Source organism: Balaenoptera acutorostrata, chromosome 10 (assembly GCF_949987535.1).
Source record: "Balaenoptera acutorostrata chromosome 10, mBalAcu1.1, whole genome shotgun sequence".
Lineage (NCBI taxonomy): Eukaryota > Metazoa > Chordata > Mammalia > Artiodactyla > Balaenopteridae > Balaenoptera > Balaenoptera acutorostrata.
The window spans coordinates 103755665-103774586 of NC_080073.1; the positions used below are offsets into that span (position 1 = coordinate 103755665).

At 44.5% G+C, this 18922-nt stretch overlaps 1 protein-coding gene across 7 annotated transcripts in view; it reads right to left on the bottom strand.

The window, feature by feature from the left end:
* Positions 1-18922, bottom strand: part of FARS2 (phenylalanyl-tRNA synthetase 2, mitochondrial) — a 397991-nt gene that overhangs the window by 288770 nt on the left and 90299 nt on the right. The window lies entirely within an intron of this gene.

Genomic DNA, 18922 nt, shown 5'->3' on the forward strand with positions numbered 1-18922 from the left:
AAAATTCCAGTTGATATTTATTTTCCTCTGCAGCATTTTTCTTTTCTGCATCCATTGTATGATTTCTGCAGGAGATAAGAAACAGGGTTTAGGACAAAACAATCCCAAAAACACAGGGAGGGAGGCCATTCAAATTATTGGTTCGACTCAAGTTTCTGAATCATGAGTAAACAAGAGCTCCTCCCACTGTCAAAGGTAACTGAAAAGGCCATAGCAAGAAGGTTTGGAAATAAAGAAATAAAATACAGGTAGTTCTTTAAAAACTGATTCACCCACTGTGACAAATATACCAGACTCATGTAAGACGTCATCAACAGGGGGGACTGGGTGTGGGGTACACGGGAACTCTGTACCTACGTTGCAATTTTTCTGTAATCCGAGAGCTCTTCTAAAATTAAAACTTTATTACAAAATTGAACGTAGGGGATGTACACTCCTCTAACTGAGGCCAGCATGCTAAACGACACGAAAGCCCAAAGAGCAGCCTTTCACACCGTCACTGCGGAGGAAGACAAGCCAGCACGATTTCTAACCCACTCAGGAGCAACAGGACAGGCTCTGGGCAGCAGGCAGGACCTCCAGAGTAAGGACCGTAGTCACAGTGCCCTGAACAGAGCAGAGGCTTCGTGCATTTCTTCCTGATGACGTGATTCATTCAGAACCGCCTCTACAGGCACGTGCTGAGTCCAGGACAGAACCTCGGAGTGCTGTTCTCTCCAGTGAACTTCAGAGAGCACCCAGCCACACATCTCCCTCCTGCAGATGTCCTACACCCACACTACGTCACTAGAGGAAAGGCTCTGCCTTCTCCCTTCCTGAGAAGAGAGGTCATCAGATAGGACCCCCACTTCCAGCCTCCCATTCCCGCCCCTAAAGGCACCTGCCATGCCGCCATGCCGCAGTCCTTCACGCCCACCTCCAGTTAAAAAACAAAAACAAAACGTGCACCCTCTCCCGTCCAGCTCTAGGCGCTGCTGACGCCCCCTGCAATGACACCCTGCCCACACACTTCTCACTGAGAAATCCTCCCACGTCTCCTGTACCTTTAACCTCTCTTCTGGCTCCTTCTCCTTAGTAAACACGGTCAGTTCTTCTCTTTACACAACAGTCCACAAAAGAAACGAAACTCCCTCTCATCCCATCTCCTGCTACGACGACCCTTCCCCTCACAGTTAAACTGGTCACTCTTCCTCGGTCCCCTTCACAGCCTCCCTTTCCTTCCTCTGCGTCACTAAACATTTCTATTCCACGGGCCTCCTTTTCTGCTTTTACACGCCTTAGTCTGCCAACCGCCCTAGATGAACGGGGCTAAAGCACCCACACACGATGGAGCGTAAACCTGCATCTCCATCCCAGACACACGCGCACGCACCTGCCCACCAGACATGTCTGTGTGCAAAGCCTCCACCTAAACATGTCCCGAAGTCCACTAACTCTCCTGACCCCCACCCCAAAACACTTCTCCCCCCGTGACCCTTAACTCTGGGAGTGGTACCAAGAAAGCAGCCCAAGAGAAATTTTCAGTGGCTCTTCCCTTTCCCTCACTTCCCCACACGCAGCCACCAAATCCAGTAAATCCCACATCACCCCTCAAGTTCACCCTTTCCTATCTGTCACCTGTGCCATTTCTTGGGCTTGCCCTGCATTGGTTCTTAGATGATTATAAATAGTCTCCTCAAGTCCAGTCTTGCCCTACCCTGCTCCATTCCACGGGCTGCTATACAGATTTCTCTAAAATGCCAAACTGATTACATCCCTCTTATGCTTAAAAATTACTTAAGACTCCTCATTCTTTTTAAACTAATGCTCAGACTCCAAAAAGTTACGTCGAAGGCCCTTCAAGAACAGTTCATACCTCTCTCTCCAGCTCCCTCTCCCATCGCTCCTCCGAGCCCCGGCCACTCCACTGGACACGCTGCAGGGATTCATCACACTCTGTGTCTCTGTGCCTTCACATCTGCTACTCCCGTTACCTGGAACACGGCACCCCTTCCCTGCTGGGATAACTTCAAATTCCTCTGGAAGATTCTTTGGTAAGCCTTCCACGATTACCCCGGGGATAAAGATTTCCTTCTTCTGTGCCCTGGCCGTATCTCTTTCCCGGTGCCGACTGCGTGGTGTACACCTTCTAGTTCATCTGTCTCTCTCCCTAGGCTGTCCACAAAGCAATGGCGCTCAGTCAGGATCTTACTTTATAACAATCCTGTTTAGGATGAGCTTCCTAAGAACACATGGCATCCAATCTATACCCAGTTCAGCTCAACCCAAACCTGTCACTGAGCAGATCATCTCTGAGCCCCAGAGACAAGCCATTCACCTGGAGAGTGACAGATAAAGCCTGGAACTCTGATGAATACAGCCTCATCTGTCTGGCAGGCCCACTGCTTATTAATTCTTGGCTCACAGACAGAGAAATAAGTAAGAATCACTTCTAAAAATAAGCACATCCACATATCTTACCACAGGAACTCCCAGGCCTTCACGTACCCTGAATGCAGCAGGAAGAATTCAATTATGTTATTCAAATCCAACTAAAGCATTTCGGCAAATATTAAGTATTCAAATCACTTTGGAGGAAGGATTGGGATGTCTCAGTGAGATGAACAGACAGACATGTTAAAGGGATTGGAGACTCCTCCAAGTGGATTTCAGCTGCTAATTTCAGTTTTTAATTTCTTTAAGCAACTAGGCCCTAAATGAAATCTTCTACGGCTCATTATTTGGGAAGACCTGTGTTTGAAAGGGCCCCATTACGTACAGCTCCATCCTGGGGTCGCTGTGGGAAGTCCGTTCCTGTTTTAGCTAATTGACGCTGAATCAGTTTTGTCATTCCCTGGATTTCTGGTGACACACCACCCGCCAGGTACTCAAGGTGCAGGGCTGGGCACCGGGGAGGGGCGTGCCGAGGCCGAGCCCCGCGGACAGCACACCGCGTCCTCCCCTGCTGGTCACTCCCCTGCCGGCCGCCAGACTGGAGCCAGGGCAGTAATGGGAGGAGGTGGGAAACTGTCAGCTTCTGTGACGAAAGACGCTACAAAAACACCTCGGAGGTTGAAAAGCTACTTCTGCCAGGCAGCTGAATGGGCACCGGCTGCCAGGGGTGCTACAAGGGCTAGAAGCTCAAGTGCCAAGTGGCTTCCGTCCACGCTTTCCCAGGAGCCCCACCCCAGACCTTCCGGTGCAAACTCACACAGGTCCTCACCGAACGGCACGGTCTTTCCAAACCTCCCCTCACTCAAGCCTCCACAGGCGAAAACTCAGGTTGAATATATCACAGAGGCTGTTCAGCTCCTCAAGGACACGTGTTCCCGAGAAGCCAGTGTCAAGAAGAGCCTGGGGACAGCAAGTTGCACGCCTCCACGGGGCCGTTTCCCTGGCACGCGGGAGGCTGCTCTCCGCAGAAATGACGTCAGCCCCATCAGTGAGTGACCTCTGCCTCCTGGGTGTTTTGGACATCCAGCTGTTTGGCTGCCTTTTATTAACTCCGACCCATCATGAGGAGTGTATTTTTCAGCACTTTTCTTCTCTTACGGGTTCTCCTAGGGGTACCGGTGGGAGAAGGATGTAGATTCGTATCCTGCCAAGCGCTGGTCTATACAGAGAACACATCAGAAACCTCAAAACCTCAAAGCGGGGAAGTTACACGAAGCCGCACGCGAACCACATGAGAGCTTAGAGGTCTGGATGTGTTGAGACAAAACCCAACAGTGGTGACAACACCGCGTCCTGCGCGAACTGGTTCTCACGACAACCGCCATTTAACAGAGGAGGAAAGTTTACCCATTCTGCTACTGACTTTAAAATCGTGGTCTCTCATCACCCTCTACCTAGGCCATGATGACAGATGACACAGAGAAAGAGACTGCATTTTCCTCTTCAGATGGCTAAACAGCTCATTCGTGATACCAGTGGGTGAAGCATAACAGGACCAAGCGAGGCTCTGTCTAAATCCTATCACCTCCTCTCAAGGAAGATGACAGGAGACATACTACTAACCAGTCCATGGAAAAGATGGCAGTGGCTTAAAAAAAAAATAGATCAGACCTAAAAGGTAGGACCCACGAGGTCACTGATTCATGCTGATGATACACAGGTAGACGTACACTTAACCAGGCATCTATTTTTAAGATAACTAGGGCGGGGGCGGGGGGGCGGGGAGCGGTGCTGACACTTGCGGAGTGCCTCCAGCTCATCAGCCACCAGCCAGGCTCTCCAGCCACACTCAGGAGTGGTCCTTGTGTCAACTAAGGAAACTGAGGCTCCAAGTGGCTGAAGACTCATCTCAGGTCGCAGACAGTGAGGTGCAGAGCCAGGACTGGACTCCCCGGAGCTGGTGTCATTTCCGGAGGGACAGGCACTGCTCCCAGAAACATTCTCCGTAAATGATGCCAAGGCCCACAGCTGGCCTCCAAGAGCCAACCACCCAAAAGCCCACGTCCTTTACTCAGTCCCGACTGGCGAGAAGTGCACAGTTCCATACTTCTACACTGTCATGTATAAATGAAGGCTGTTTACTAGTAACTGACCAAGTGGTTTACGAGGAACGTCTAAAATGTGGCATCTCTAGAACAAAGCTGAGGAGTTATCAGAATTGCCTAGGGACCCTGGGTGTCCACTACAGAGTCTGGCTGCCCAGGGCTGTGACAGGTAATTCTGTGCCCACTTACCTGGGCCACGGGGTCCTCAGGTATTTGGTTACACATTATTTCTGTATGTTTCTATGAGCGCGTTTCTAGATGAGATTAACATTTGAATCAGGTGACTAAGTACAGCAGAAGGCCCTCCCGATGTGAGTGGGCTTCATCCCATCTGCTGAAGACCTGAATAGAAGAAAGGCTAAGAAAGAATTCTTTCCCTCTGCCTGACTGTCTTTGGGCTGGGACACCAGTCTTCTCCTGCCTTCAGACTTGGATTCAGACTGAAACTCTACCGTTGGCTCTCCTTGATCTGGACTTCTCAGCCTCCATGAGCAAGTGAGTCACTTCCTTATAATGAATCTCTTAGTATAAATCATCTCATCTCATCTCTCTCTATACACAGACACAGACACACACACACACACACACACACACACACCCTCACACCCTATTGGTTCTGTTCCTCTGGAGAATCCTGATTAATACAAATGGACAACACCAAAAACCCCTGGAACACATCTGAAAAGTCGGAATCACCACAATTCACAAGAAGAAAATTATCGCTAGACCTTCAGTGGTGTCGTGGATTGGCTGTAGATTTTGAATGCTGGTAGAACCTTTCAACCAAAAATTATTATTAGTTGTATTGTTATAGATGAATTTATTGTGGGTTGTTTAATAAACACTAACTCATACGTGATGGAATCAACATCTAACAACTAGATGTTAAAATTATATTTAAGGGACTTCCCTGGTGGCGCAGTGGTTAAGAATCTGCCTGCCAACGCAGAGAACACGGGTTCGAGCCCTGGTCCGGGAAGATCCCACATGCCGTGGAGCAACTAAGCCTGTGAGCCACAACTACTGAGCCCGCGTGCCACAACTACTGAAGCCCATGTGCTCTAGAGCCCGTGAGCCACAACTACCGAGCCCATGTGTCACAACTACCAAAGCCCACGCACCTAGAGCCCGTGCTCCGCAATAAGAGAAGCCACCACAATGAGAAGCCCGCGCACCGCAATGAAGAGCAGCCCCCGCTCGCCGCAACTAGAGAAAGCCCGTGCACAGCAGCGAAGACCCAACACAGCCAAAAGTAAATAAATAAATAAATTTATATTAAAAAAATTATATTTAAGACACTGTAGTTCAAATAAGAATCATTTATACCACTACTGCCAAAGCTGATGGACTTTATTCTACGTGGACCCAATGCCAAATTCCCCACAAAATGACACAGGATTGCTACCACACAGTTCTTTTTGCACTGAAAAGGTGGAAGAGTTGGGGCAACTCAACTGAGGGGTCTTTCTCCTGATCTAAGAGTCCATGTCCTAAAAATATTGAGAGATCTATCACCCTGGAGATGGTAGCCCAAACTCCCTTTGAAAAACAGTCTCTCACTCAAGATCCTTTTGTGAGAAAGTTATTTTTTCCATTTGTCTGGTATAAATCCTTCCCTGTTTTAAGCCTTGGTCATGAACCTTAAATAATACATATAACAAATTACTAAGCCCTAACACGGGTCACCTCCTCTTGGCTGTGTGGTAAGATCTGTTCCCCACAAGATCCACGCTCTCAACTCTGTACCTGAGTCCAATCGCCAGGTAGCTGTCTGCCTTACAAGCTTTCTAAACATAGAACAACTACTGCCATTCTTTGGATCTGGAATGTTCCCTGCCCCAGGAAAGAGGCTCTCAGACTTACACAGAAATCTTTCCTTTGGCTTCCCCAAATACACTCAACCCACCCTCCAGCTCTAGGCAGCCTGTGACGCTTAACTCCTGACTTCAGCCTGATCCTCGAATCACCCCGACAGCTAACATCTGGTCATTCCCAAGTTAGGAGGCATTCTCTGCCTTCCTACGGCTAACTTAACCCTAACGTCTGCTGTTCATGTAATGCACCACCAAACACAATCCCAGCACGGTAACGTGACCCAAGAGAAGTATTACAGAGAAGCAGCAGAAGTGGGAAGAGAGAGCGGCTGAGAGAATAAAGAAGACGTTTTTCCAATTTACTACAGACTTAGGCTGGAAATCAGCAACGTGGAGACTGAAGTGGCTCCTTGACACTCTCTTCTAATTTCATCCTCTAATCCGGGTGCCTATAGCACCTCTTAAGCTACGTATATACAAAGTGTGTGTGTATCTGTGGAGGGTGCCCAAACCTCTCAGCAGATTCTCAAACGGTAAAAGAAAAATGTTGGAAATCATTGCTCTGATGAAATGCTATCAATTCACATACAACATTGTACAAAGTCTCTATAAAGCTGAAAAACAGCATGGTGTTTAGATGATGTATCCCGTTTAAGAAAACCCTACTTTATCTTTCAAATTCATTCATGTTAACAAGTTTACAACTTCACAGAGACCTACCCCAGGCTGAGTCAGGAGCATGACATTAGGCAAAGCCTCAGAAAGAGGCTATTTAAAGTACCTGATAAAGGGCACGCTATCAGCTAAAGAGCAGGTGTCACCTTGTACGTCCAAGGGTAGACACAGGGATCTGGACACGCAGTCCGACGGGATGTGAGCGTCACGGGCTGCTGGCCCGTCGGAGGCCGACGAAGAACACTCCAGCCCGCCACCGCCCACCGGCACCGACCAAGCTGAAGACGTGAAATTCCACCACCGTCCACAGAACAGCTTCAGGATTGGGCACCAGGCCAAGAAACGTGGTTTCTAGCAAGGTGTGAAGCCTACCGTGAAAGAGCATAACATCGCTGTGAAAATATTTCTGCTGCTTTCACACAACACTTGAGCTAGTACAAAAAATATTGTTATTGTAATTATGTGGACTCAGTAAAACCCAACGAGGCCCTCTTGGCCTCCAACAGCGAATGGAGAATAGACATGGTAATAGTTTTCTTGAGATCCTGGAGGACTGAGATAGAAGATATTCATCTGTTTTTCTCTAGATGCTGTGTTGGTTCAGAAGCACGAGCTTTTACCCTTCAAACCATCCCCCATCCTTTATACGTTCCATGTACTAAGGACCAATAACTAGAGGGCTTCCCCACCACCTAAATTATATTCAGAAACCTTGAGTTAGCATCAAGGACAAATGGCTTTGCCTCCTTAAATGTGACCTTCCCTAGCCTCTCACTGATTGGGGGAAAAACAGCCTGTCTCCCTGAAGCCGTCCAGATACGCAGGAAAGGGGGCCAGCTGACTGTTGCCTCCCGGCCACAAATCAGCCCTGCATCGACTGCTCGCGAAAACCGAGCTGGGCCCTTTAAATATCCGTTCTCTGCCAGTTGGTGCGGTGTTGAGCTGACTCGGTAGAGGTGCTGCAGAGACCCTGCGAGGGGCTTCTGGCTGGATCCCCGCGCCTGTGCCCTGCAGCGTGGGCAGCGGCCGCCCGCCCCCCAGGACTGCCCGTCTTGGGCCGTCTCACAGCACAGTGCTTCCTGCAAGACACCTCCCCCAAAACAGCTTCCCCTGGCACCTCAGAAGCAGACTTCCAGCGAATTCCAGAGGGTGGATATCCAGCGATGCCATCAGCATGAAACCACTCCCAGCTTGGTGCCCCTCGGGAGCCAGAGGCGGGGGTGCGGGGGTCGGATGGGGGGAGCTCTTCCCCTGGGGCTCAGCCTCAGGCTGGGCCGGCAGCTGCTCCTGTAGCTGCGAGTTCCACGCCCTCTAGAGTTCTCTTCGCACCCTCCAACCCCTCATCCCCCGATTCTCTGTGTTACACTTACTAATCCTGTACATTAAGCTTGCCCTGATCCAGTCACAGGCGGCCACTGCCTTGCGATCAGCCTGACAGATCCAGCTGCCCCTCGGGAAGCCTGGGGCAGGAGAAACAGCTCTGAGAGTGAAAAGCCGAGGGGAGAGCCGCCACGCACTTGACACCGTGAGCTGCCATGTTTCGCAGAGCGGACATCGGCAGAGCGAGGGAGGCATTCGAGTACCACGTTCACCAACTGCTGCTTGGTGCAGGACCCTGGGTTAGAGAAAGGACGAGGCATGAGGAAGAAAGAGCGACCTTTTAGGCACTGGCTGGCCGGCTGGAGAAACCAGATATAGACAAACGAGCAGCTCCAGGCAGTAAGTGCTGACAGCTCCCTGAGGTCACGGACAGTAAGCCACGGGTCCGTGTCGGGGCCTCAGGCTGAGAGGCCATTCGTTCCGACCTTGTCATAAGCAAGAACTAATTATCTGCACAGGCCCTGCGCCACAGAAAACAGAGACCGGCCTCGCTTTAAACACCCCTCTGTCCCCCAGTAACCAGGTGCTACCCAAGTCCAACGTATCATGGGTCCTGGCTGTGACCAGCCGCCTTTTGCTTCACTGTCAAGAGATATACCAGAGTAAACATTTGGGTAGAGAAAAAGAATTTTAAAAAAGAAAAGCCATTTCAGTATAAGTGTGTCTCTGACAGGGGGAGTCCTTCCTAAAAGATTTTCAGGAAGAGATTAGGGAAACATGGTGACTATAATCTATCAAGGCCAAATAAAAACGCCTTCAATAAAGCCCACTCCACATGAGGCTATTAAGGAAACCCAATCACCACATAGTGGAGAATAAAACCTGTCATTCACTGAAGGACAGAAGAGTGATTCGGGGTAGAGAGCAAGAATAAAGAGACTGTGCTTGGATCACCACAAGACTGACAGTGGGGGAGCCTGGGAAAAGCAGCCCAGGAACAGTAGGGTTCTAATGAACCATCTGTAAAGTGGGAGAGAGTATCAAAGGAAGAAAAATAAAATTTTCTAATGATAAATGAGACTGGTTTTCTAACAAGGATGGACCACGATGGAGGCTAAAGGGGTTGTTTGTAATGAAGGATGTCTACTCCACCAGGATTGAGCCATTGCAGACAAGTCTATGGAGGAGTCCCTTACCCGCACTCCTACAGGGGGAAACAGGGAGCAACAGTGATCACTTATAAAAAGGGGGGTGGGATGGGATATGAACTTGACACAGACATCATGATGAAGTAGTATATAGCAATCGTTGTGGTCAAAATTATAGCAAAAGCTTACTTCTCGGGACTTCCCTGGTGGCACAGTGGTTAGGAATCTGCCTGCCAATGCAGGGGACACGGGTTCGAGCCCTGGTCTGGGAAGATCCCACATGCCGCGGAGCAACTAAGCCTGTGCGCCACAACTACTGAGCCTGTGCTCTAGAGCTCATGAGCCACAACTACTGAGCCCGTGTGCCACAACTACTGAAGCCCACGTGCCTAGAGCCCGTGCTCCGCAACAAGAGAAGCCACTGCAATGAGAAGCCCGTGCACCACAATGAAGAGTACCCCGGCTCGCCGCAACTAGAGAAAGTCCGCGCGCAGCAACGAAGACCCAATGAAGCCAAAAAAAAAAAAAAAAACCTAATAAGAAAAAAAAGGTTACTTCTCTGTACACCTTCATTTATCTCTTCTATGAAGACATGCTCCTTTGTTTCTGTGTGAATATTCATGAATCATATGTTAATTATAAAATATTTACAACTTCTCCATAATATCACCACATCTTCAGTTATTAAGACCTAAAATTTTGTATTTCATAGACCAGTAAAAATTTCAAAAAAATTCAAGGCAGACAAAAATAAATAAATAAATAAATTTACCAAAAAAAAGAAAGAAAGGGGGGTAGGAGAGAAGGGGGAAAGGAAGGAAGGCAGGAAGAAACATAGCATTTAGAATTTTTTTTTACAATAATGAAGACGGAACTAGGCAGGAAGGAAGGCTCAGCGTGAATAAACTATCACTTGCACAAGTGTATGTAATAGAAAGACCCTGGATAACACTGACCCAGAGGAAATCATCAAACGAGGATAGAGACACGGAGGAAACAAAGCCTCTGCAGCCAAGAGTGGAGAGTAAACTGCAGAATGTCTGCCCCCTGCCCACCCCGTGCATTCGCAGGCCCCCCTGCACAGGGCACCACCAGCGAGACAGGACAGGCATCTCCAGAGACCAAAGGAAAGTGGAGCTTCTTCGAGCACTGGTCCAGGTGTGTACTTTTTAATTAATATATTTAAATCAGATTAAATAGGTACAGGATTCATATGGGCTCCCTCCGGTGGGTCCAGCAACCACATGAAATCTGCTATCTTTTGCAAAAATAAATGTCTCAATAAATGTTTTCAAAAAATTTAGTTTTGAAGCTATAGAACAATGGTTCTCAAACTCTTCAGTCTCAGAGATCCTTCTATGCTCCAAAAAATCCATAACATCTTGATTCCTTTGCAAACACTGATGACGCCTGTGCCACCACCACTCGCCCTGCCTTCACCTCACAGGAAATCACTGTCTTGCTTTTGGTGTTTATCATTCCCATGTACTTTTTTCACACCTACCTACATATTTATGTAACAAAAAAACAGTGTGGCTGTGGTGTGCATGCATGTGTGTGCAGTGAGTAAGAGCTGGAGCTAGTGTGCGCAGAGAGAGAGAGAGAGAGAGGCAGCACAAACTAAGTGCACAGTGAGAGCGCGTATTGTTGGGCATATTTTGAAATACCTGTTAGAAAGATATCCTAGTTTAGTATCACTCATAATTTATCTGCTTCTCTCAACGTTTTCTTAAAACCTCATCCAAGTTGACATGGGTACCTCTAGTTTATTTATGTTAACTGCTGTGAAGTACTCAATGTACAATTAGAGCCCATTGTCCTTTATTTGTAACACTTAAAAGAAAAACGCCAGATCCCAGAGCGCACAATTTGAGAAAGAAAAAAAAAAGGAAACTACCAAATAACTCTACAAAGTGGTGGCAAATACATACACTCCCCGTCGAAGGGTGTAAGATTTATGGTTCCTCTAGATACTTGGTACTGTCAAGATTATTAAGTTTTGCTAATCTAATCGGTTTGTAAGAATATCTGGTTGCTTTAATTTGCATTTTCTTATTTACCGATAAAACCGATCCTTGTTTACTGGCTGATCTCATGCTTCTTCCATCAACAGGCTGTTAATGTTCTTTGCCCATTTTTCTTTCTTAAAAAAAATTACACATGATTGATTTATAAAAAGTGTATGTCATTTTAAGTAGTAATAAAAGCACATACATATTTGCTCACCACCCATATCCATTTTCAGAAAAGAGAATAGAACCAAAAACTCTGCAGCCCCTTTCATGCCCTACCTGATCACAATCCCCTGCCACTCCTTGCAGAGGTAACAACCAAACTTAATGTTTAAATTATTCCCTTGCTTTCCATAACTTGTCCACATATGCACGAACCCCAAAATAATATATTGGTTAGTTGTGCCCATGTCTTAAACTTTACATAAATGCAATCATACAATGTAAGCGTTTATAACTTTCTTTGCTGAATGCTCCTTTCTGTATTCACTCATGTTAATCTGGTTGTGGTTTATTCATTTTCACAGGCGTACGAACGCCACACCGTACTGACAGTGCTATGAGCATCCTCATCTATCCACTGACAGAAGCACTCAAGATGCACCTGAACTACACACTTGAGAGTGGGGTTCCAGGTGTGGGTTTTATACTCCCTCAGAGCATTCTCACGGCTCCACATATCGGCCAACTCTTGGTATTTCAGATTTTTCCCTACTGGATTCTCTTTAGCATACTGAGACCTTTATATTTGATCAACACTAATCCTCTGTTAGTTACATGCACAGCAGATTTCTCCACCCAGCCTGATGCTTGCCCTTTAACTTCGTTTAAGAATTCTTTTATTAGGTGTAAGTTTTACCTTAACGCAGTCAACTTTAAAAATTTTCTTCCATTAAGGATTTTTCTTGTTTAGGAATTCTCGATTTAAGAGACTGTGTTCTACCCCCAAGGTGATAACAATAATCTCTTATATTTTCTTCTCAAGTTTTGAAGACTTCCTTTTCACAAATGGATTGTGAAACCATCCAGAGTTGAATTTTGCATTTGGTGTGAGGTAGAGACCAAGTGTTCTTTCCTCTATAGACAAGTGTCGCAGAGCAATTCATGCGGAATCCATCATCTCCCCACTTATTTAACATCACTTCCATTTTATAATGAAAATGAATTCCCAAATATGAGGAGAGCTGTTTCAAAGTTCTCTATTTGACTAAACTTGTGCCAATGCAAAACCATCTTAATAACTGGAGCGTTATGAGTCTTGATGCTTGGTAAGGCATATCCCCTTACACTGGTGCTCTTAAATTTTTTTCTGGCTATTTGTAAACTTGCTCTTCCTATAAATTTGAGAATCAGTCCTTCAACTTCTCCAAAACACGCAGTAGACATTTTTATTAGATTTACGATGAATTTATAGATTGATTTTGGGAAAGCTGTCATCTTCATGAATCTAGGAACATGGTATATCGTTCCTTTGTCTCTTCTTCCTTTACGTCTTTTAATAATATCTGACAAATTTATCTACAAGTATCTTGAACATCTTCTGCAACAATGATACCTAGATACTTCGAAGTTTTAGTTGATGTTATGAATAAAATCTTTATTCCATTTTATTTTCTAACTGGCTATTACCCGTAGATAAGAAATATATTTTTGTATATTGCCTTTGTACCCAACAGCACTGCTGAACTCTCTTATTAGCATTAATAATTGATCTGGATATTCTATTCAATTTCCTAGGTAGCCCATCATGTCATCTATAAATGAAGCAGCTTTATCTCATGTTTCCCAATGCTTAGATCTTCATTTCTCTTTCTGGTTTACTGCATAAACTAGAACCTCCCACACAGTGATGGCAAGTAACCCTGAATTGTTGCTAATTTGATGGGACTGTTTATAATGATTCACCACTAATTATGATGTATGCTGTGAGTGCTTGACAAATATCATTCATAATGTTAAGGAAGTTCCCTTCTGTTCCTAGCTTGCTAAAAGTTTTTATCATAAGATATTAATGTCATCAAATGCTTTTTTAACATCCTAAAACATTAAATGTCACCAAGTTATTTTCCCACATCTACTGAGGTGATCACATGCTTTTTCTCCTTGTATCAGTTAATATCGTATAATGTAATACATGCATAGTAATAATGTGGTAGGACACAATACTCCAACAAATTAAATTTGCAAATATTTCATTTAATAATTGTGTACCTGTTCATTAAAAATGAGAATAATCTGTGTTCATAAAGATGAAACCTCTAATATTATCTTTTTAATCTAATTTGTTATTAACAAGTCTAACGTGAAATGAGCTTGATAGGTCCCTCTTTTCCTCTTTTTTGAGAAAGACTACAAGTCTTTCAGATTTTATAAAACCTCACAGTAAAATCATCTCAGAATGATGGAAGAGAGGCTATTAATTCTAGATTTAATCGGTTTCAGTTTTCTACTGGATGTAATCTGTGCTCACGCTCTAGTGTTTATCTCCTGCCTCCCGTTATTCTTTTAATCTTAATTGTTGTCTTCCCCATGAAACCAGGGACCTTCTCGTGACTGTGTGATACCTTCTTACAGCCCCGGATCCCAGTTCCTGTTCAGCAAATTTTTTTTTTTATTGACAGACTGACTGATCCCAATGTTTTCCTTCAGTCTTTCTCTTCCAACTTTTATTAGGAAAATTTCAAACATATGCAAAAATAGAAAGGATAATGTTGGATTCATCATGTATCCAACACCCGGCTGCAATAATTGACAATTCATGACCAATCCTCTTACATTCATCCCCAAACACCAACCCCCCATTATTTTGAAGAAAATCCAGACATCGATCATTTTGCTCACACGTATTTCAGTATGTATCTCTGAAAGAGAATGACTGTATAAAAATACACTACCATTGTCATACCTTAGAAAAGTAAAAATAAAGAACTCCTTAAATTCAAATATTCAGTTAGTGTTCAAATTTCCAATGGTCTCAAATCTTTTTTTCTTGAAAGATGTTTTCTCTTGATAGGATCTACACACTGTGATTGATTGAGATCTGTCCTTTTAACCCATAGGCACCATCTACTGTTTTTCCCTTTTGTTTTCCTTGCTTTTATTTGAAGAAACCGAATCATTTATCCTGTAGAGCAGTGCTTCTCAAACTGTCTACGGTAAAGAGACAGTTTTAGATTTCTAATCGGTCTCGAAATGATACACGGTGCTTAGATTTCTAATCGGTCTCGAAATGATACACGGTGCTACTGCACAAAACCGCCACCCAGACTAAGCACATGCGGCTCACCAAGAGCATCTAGGAACGCCTGGACCAGTCTGCACGCAGGTCCACAGAAGTCCTCTGACAACAGGCTTGACTGTGACGGTCTAAACATTTCTAATCACTTACTTCTGATTCTTGTACTTATTTCATTATGCAGATCTCATCTTGAGGAACATTGCTGTAGAATTTCGCCAGGCTGGATTTTGCTTATCACATCTACATGGTATAGTTTAATGTGTTTCTCTGTCCTCTGTATCTCCTATAAATTTGGTTGTTGGATCTAGCGATTTGAACTGATTTAGGTCCAAAGTTTTTGGCAGGACTTCAGAGGTGGCATTGTATTCTTCCATCAGGAGACACGTACGTCTGGCTGCCCCTCTTTCTGTGATGGTAGTGGCCACCGGTGAACAGTGTTGCCACCAGGACTTAATGTCAAACCCCTCTAGTCAATCTGGTTCCCACGGTTTGTTCTCTGGGAGACTCCTAAGGAAGTTCTCCCCTTCTCGGACCCCGGCTTCCCCCACTGCCTCAGTTTCTGACACAGTGCACATCTGCCAGCCAGCGCTGAAGCGCTTAGCGAGACCCTGTCAGCCAGGGTGTTGGGGACTTGTCTGTGGTTTGGGGTTCTGCTATTCCAGGTGCTGTGTCTGTTTTGTAAGACTTGGGACTACTAAAAACTAAACAACCCACTTCCCACTTTTGACAACAACGCTGTTTGCTTTTAGCAGGGTTTTAATTTTTTTTAATAATATATTTAAAACAAAATGTATGGCCCATACTTTTTTTAGTTACATCCCGTCCATTTTGCTTTATTAATGTTAACTGTGATGGTACAACTTAAGTGGGTCGACCAAGTTCCTACGTAATAAAGTGACTATTTCCCCCATGCCCGAGCAGTTTGAAGTGAGTATTTTCATTGTTGGTGAGTGATAAGTAACTTCTGATACATCCTAATATTTCTCTTTAACCCATGAATCTATAGTTGTGAATTTTTAGATGGCTGAGGATATGGCAACTTTTATTATCCTTTTCTTACTGCTTTCTACATCAACTACATTGTAGTCAGGCATGGTTCTATTAATGTTACTGATTCTTTGACATTTGTTTATGACTTCAACTGTCAACTAGTACATGGGCAGCTTATTTTTTTTTAATAAATTTATTTATTTATTTATTTTTGGCTGCATTGGGTCTTCGTTGCTGCGCGCGGGCTTTCTCTAGTTGCGGCGAGCAGGGGCTACTCTTCGTTGCGGTGCGCGGGCTTCTCATTGCTGTGGTTTCTCTTGTTGTGGAGCACGGACTCCAGGCACGCGGGATTCACTAGCTGTGGCATGTGGGCTCAGTAGTTGTGACGCATGGGCTTAGCTGTTCCTCGGCATGTGGGATCTTCCCGGACCAGGGCTCAAGCCCATGTCTCCTGCATTGGCATGCGGATTATTAACCACTGCACCATTAGGGAAGCCCCTTATTTTTTTAAGTTATTCCATGTGACTATATACCTCCAGCTCTTGGGTACAGGATTTATGTATGTGTCTGTCTGTCTGTACAAACACAAAGAAATACACACACACACACACAGTTACAGAATTTTAAAAATAAACATAAATCAAGCCTGTTAATCATATTTTTCAGATTTCCTATATCTTTACTCATTTTGTCTGCTTAATCCATTAGTTTTTGATTGAGGTCATTTAAAATCTTCTACTATGATTATGAATTTGTCAAACTTAGCTTTTATTTCTTCGGTTTTGATTTCTCTATTATGGCTATGATGTTGGGCACATTAAAATTCCTAAGTCATAAAGCATCCTGGTCGATGTATTATCCCTCTTTATTTGTAGTTAATATTTTTTCCATATATTCTATTCTATCTAATATTAATAATTGCTTTACCAGCTTTCTTTTAGTAAGTATTTGCTTGATATATATTTTTCCTGCCCTTTACTTTCAACCTCTGGTGTGATTTTGTTTCAGGTTTCTCTAATTGAAAAATGTCCAATCTGATAATGTATGTCTTTAAATTGGTAAATTTAACACATTTATATTTGTGAATACCGATACATCTTACCTTTTTCGAAACACAAAAGGGTTTTATTCACAATTAATAGTTAAATAAAATATACATTGTCATAGTTCAGCCATTTCTATGTTTATCCTTGTTCCTTTACCCCATACCTCTCTATGCACTTTTCTCCTTGCTGAAATATACCATGTAGTGATGAAAACAATGATTACTGAGATTATGAAATAACAGGAAAACTTTAAAGGATGACAATATAGTTTTGTAAATTATATATGTAGCATGATTAAAACTATTGAAAAAAATCCTATTCATAGGGTAATAAACTGAAAGAAGGAAACAAATTTTTTTGAGATTTAAGATTAGGTCAGACTTAGTACCAACACTTTAGCTGAGGCCAGGAATCCACAAAACTCCACCCCTATCTCCCCCACACCATTCCTGGAACTAAAGCCCCGCTTGGTCCCAAGCAGCTCCTCTATGAAAAGCAACAGACCACAGTAGAACAGGTGAAGTTCAGGGTTTACTCGGCCACCAGCTGGCTGGGTAATACTGGGCAAGTCGCTAACCTACTGGGGCTTCCAATTCCTCGTGGTTGAAGTGGAAATAATCTGTCTCACAGGTTTTTATTACGAGGAGCAAACGAAATACGGCACGTGGAATTACTTTATCAAACTATATTCTTAGACACATACGTGTACATGTGTGTGTGTGTAATCTTTCTAACTAGAAGCAGAATATACAGTCACATCATCTGAAAACAAGCCATGCCTGCTCCCCGCTAAACTGGACCAGACCCTGCACAAGTGTGAAATGAGATGAGGTTAATTCCCTACCCGCTCCGTTTCCCACCTTCTAAGGGAGCCTGGATTTTTTCCGCCACTAAAACACCAGTGTGTGTCCTGCAGCCTCCTCTCCTCTGCCATTCCCACGGCTTGCAGGCTTACCAACCAGGGAGCACTGTCCTTTCTCATTTTTGTAATGAGATAAACTGGGCTGTGCACCTGCCACTGCCGTGACCTGGACACCCTGTCACTGGTGTCGCACCTCTGCTGGCTCATTAACTGTAGGTGACATTCCATCACTTGGTCATATTTCCCAGACTTTGACCTGTCTTTGTCCATCTCCCTTTTGTTTCCTAATAAATCTGTATCCTTGTTAATAGTTATCACTCCTAACATAGAAAATAGTCAGCTTTTCCTAGTAGCAAAAGCGCTCATCTAAGCAGCTCTGGGATCAAGCTTGGATGGCCTTTTGTGTAAAGCTAATACCTACTTCTGAATTATCAAGAATTCCCAGGAAGATAGCACATCCTGAAGCAAACAGTCCTCTCCTAAAACACGACTCATTTAACACAACAAATGATGGTTACTTATCAGCCTCAGGATCCTATACTGTTCCTGCTCATATCCGACAACCCACTTACCTGGTGTTTTGTGGGAAGGAGTTTTGTGACAATTATTCCTCCTGTTTCAATGAACATGTTTGGAAGAAGTACTAAAGGAATAATGCCTCATTAATTCCATTTGTTTCTCACATAAAAACGGAGATGGTTTTAAAATATGTTAATGAAAGACAAGTGATATTGCACTTTTTTAGGAAATAGACTCAAGCTTTAAGAAATTTTCATAAATTGCCAAAAAAAAAAAAAGCTGTGCACAACATATTAGGATGTCAGCTAACAGATGCAAGGAGTTGGGTGCTTTTGAGAATGGCCGGAATATCAGATTTCCTGATCAAAAAGGCTCTATGCATCCAAACACATACTTCAAGAAGAGCAATAATGAAGACGTCTCAAAAAGAAAAAATGTAAAGCACCCACAAGTGTAAAGCAGGGGACGGTAAGGAAAGCGTGTGGGACGAGAAGACAGCTTACAGTCTCAGCCACTAAACCACCAGTCGCCGGGCTACCTAAGAAATTCATTCGTGCCTAACACCCAGAACGTGTAATTAACCTCCGCTAACTGAGATCTGGGGTAACCAGACCACGGGTCTCAGGGCTGCATCTCGAGTCATCCGGGATTGGGGTAAGTGTGAGCCACTGACTACCCACTCACAAGGAGAAACGCAGAGACAGGCACGTCGGGACTGGAAGCAAAAGGACAGACACGAGGCAGCAAAGGCCTGCCAACTCCTGCGGCTACTGACACAACGCATCAGCCAGAAAGCACTGAGCTCCGCCTGCACAGAGGA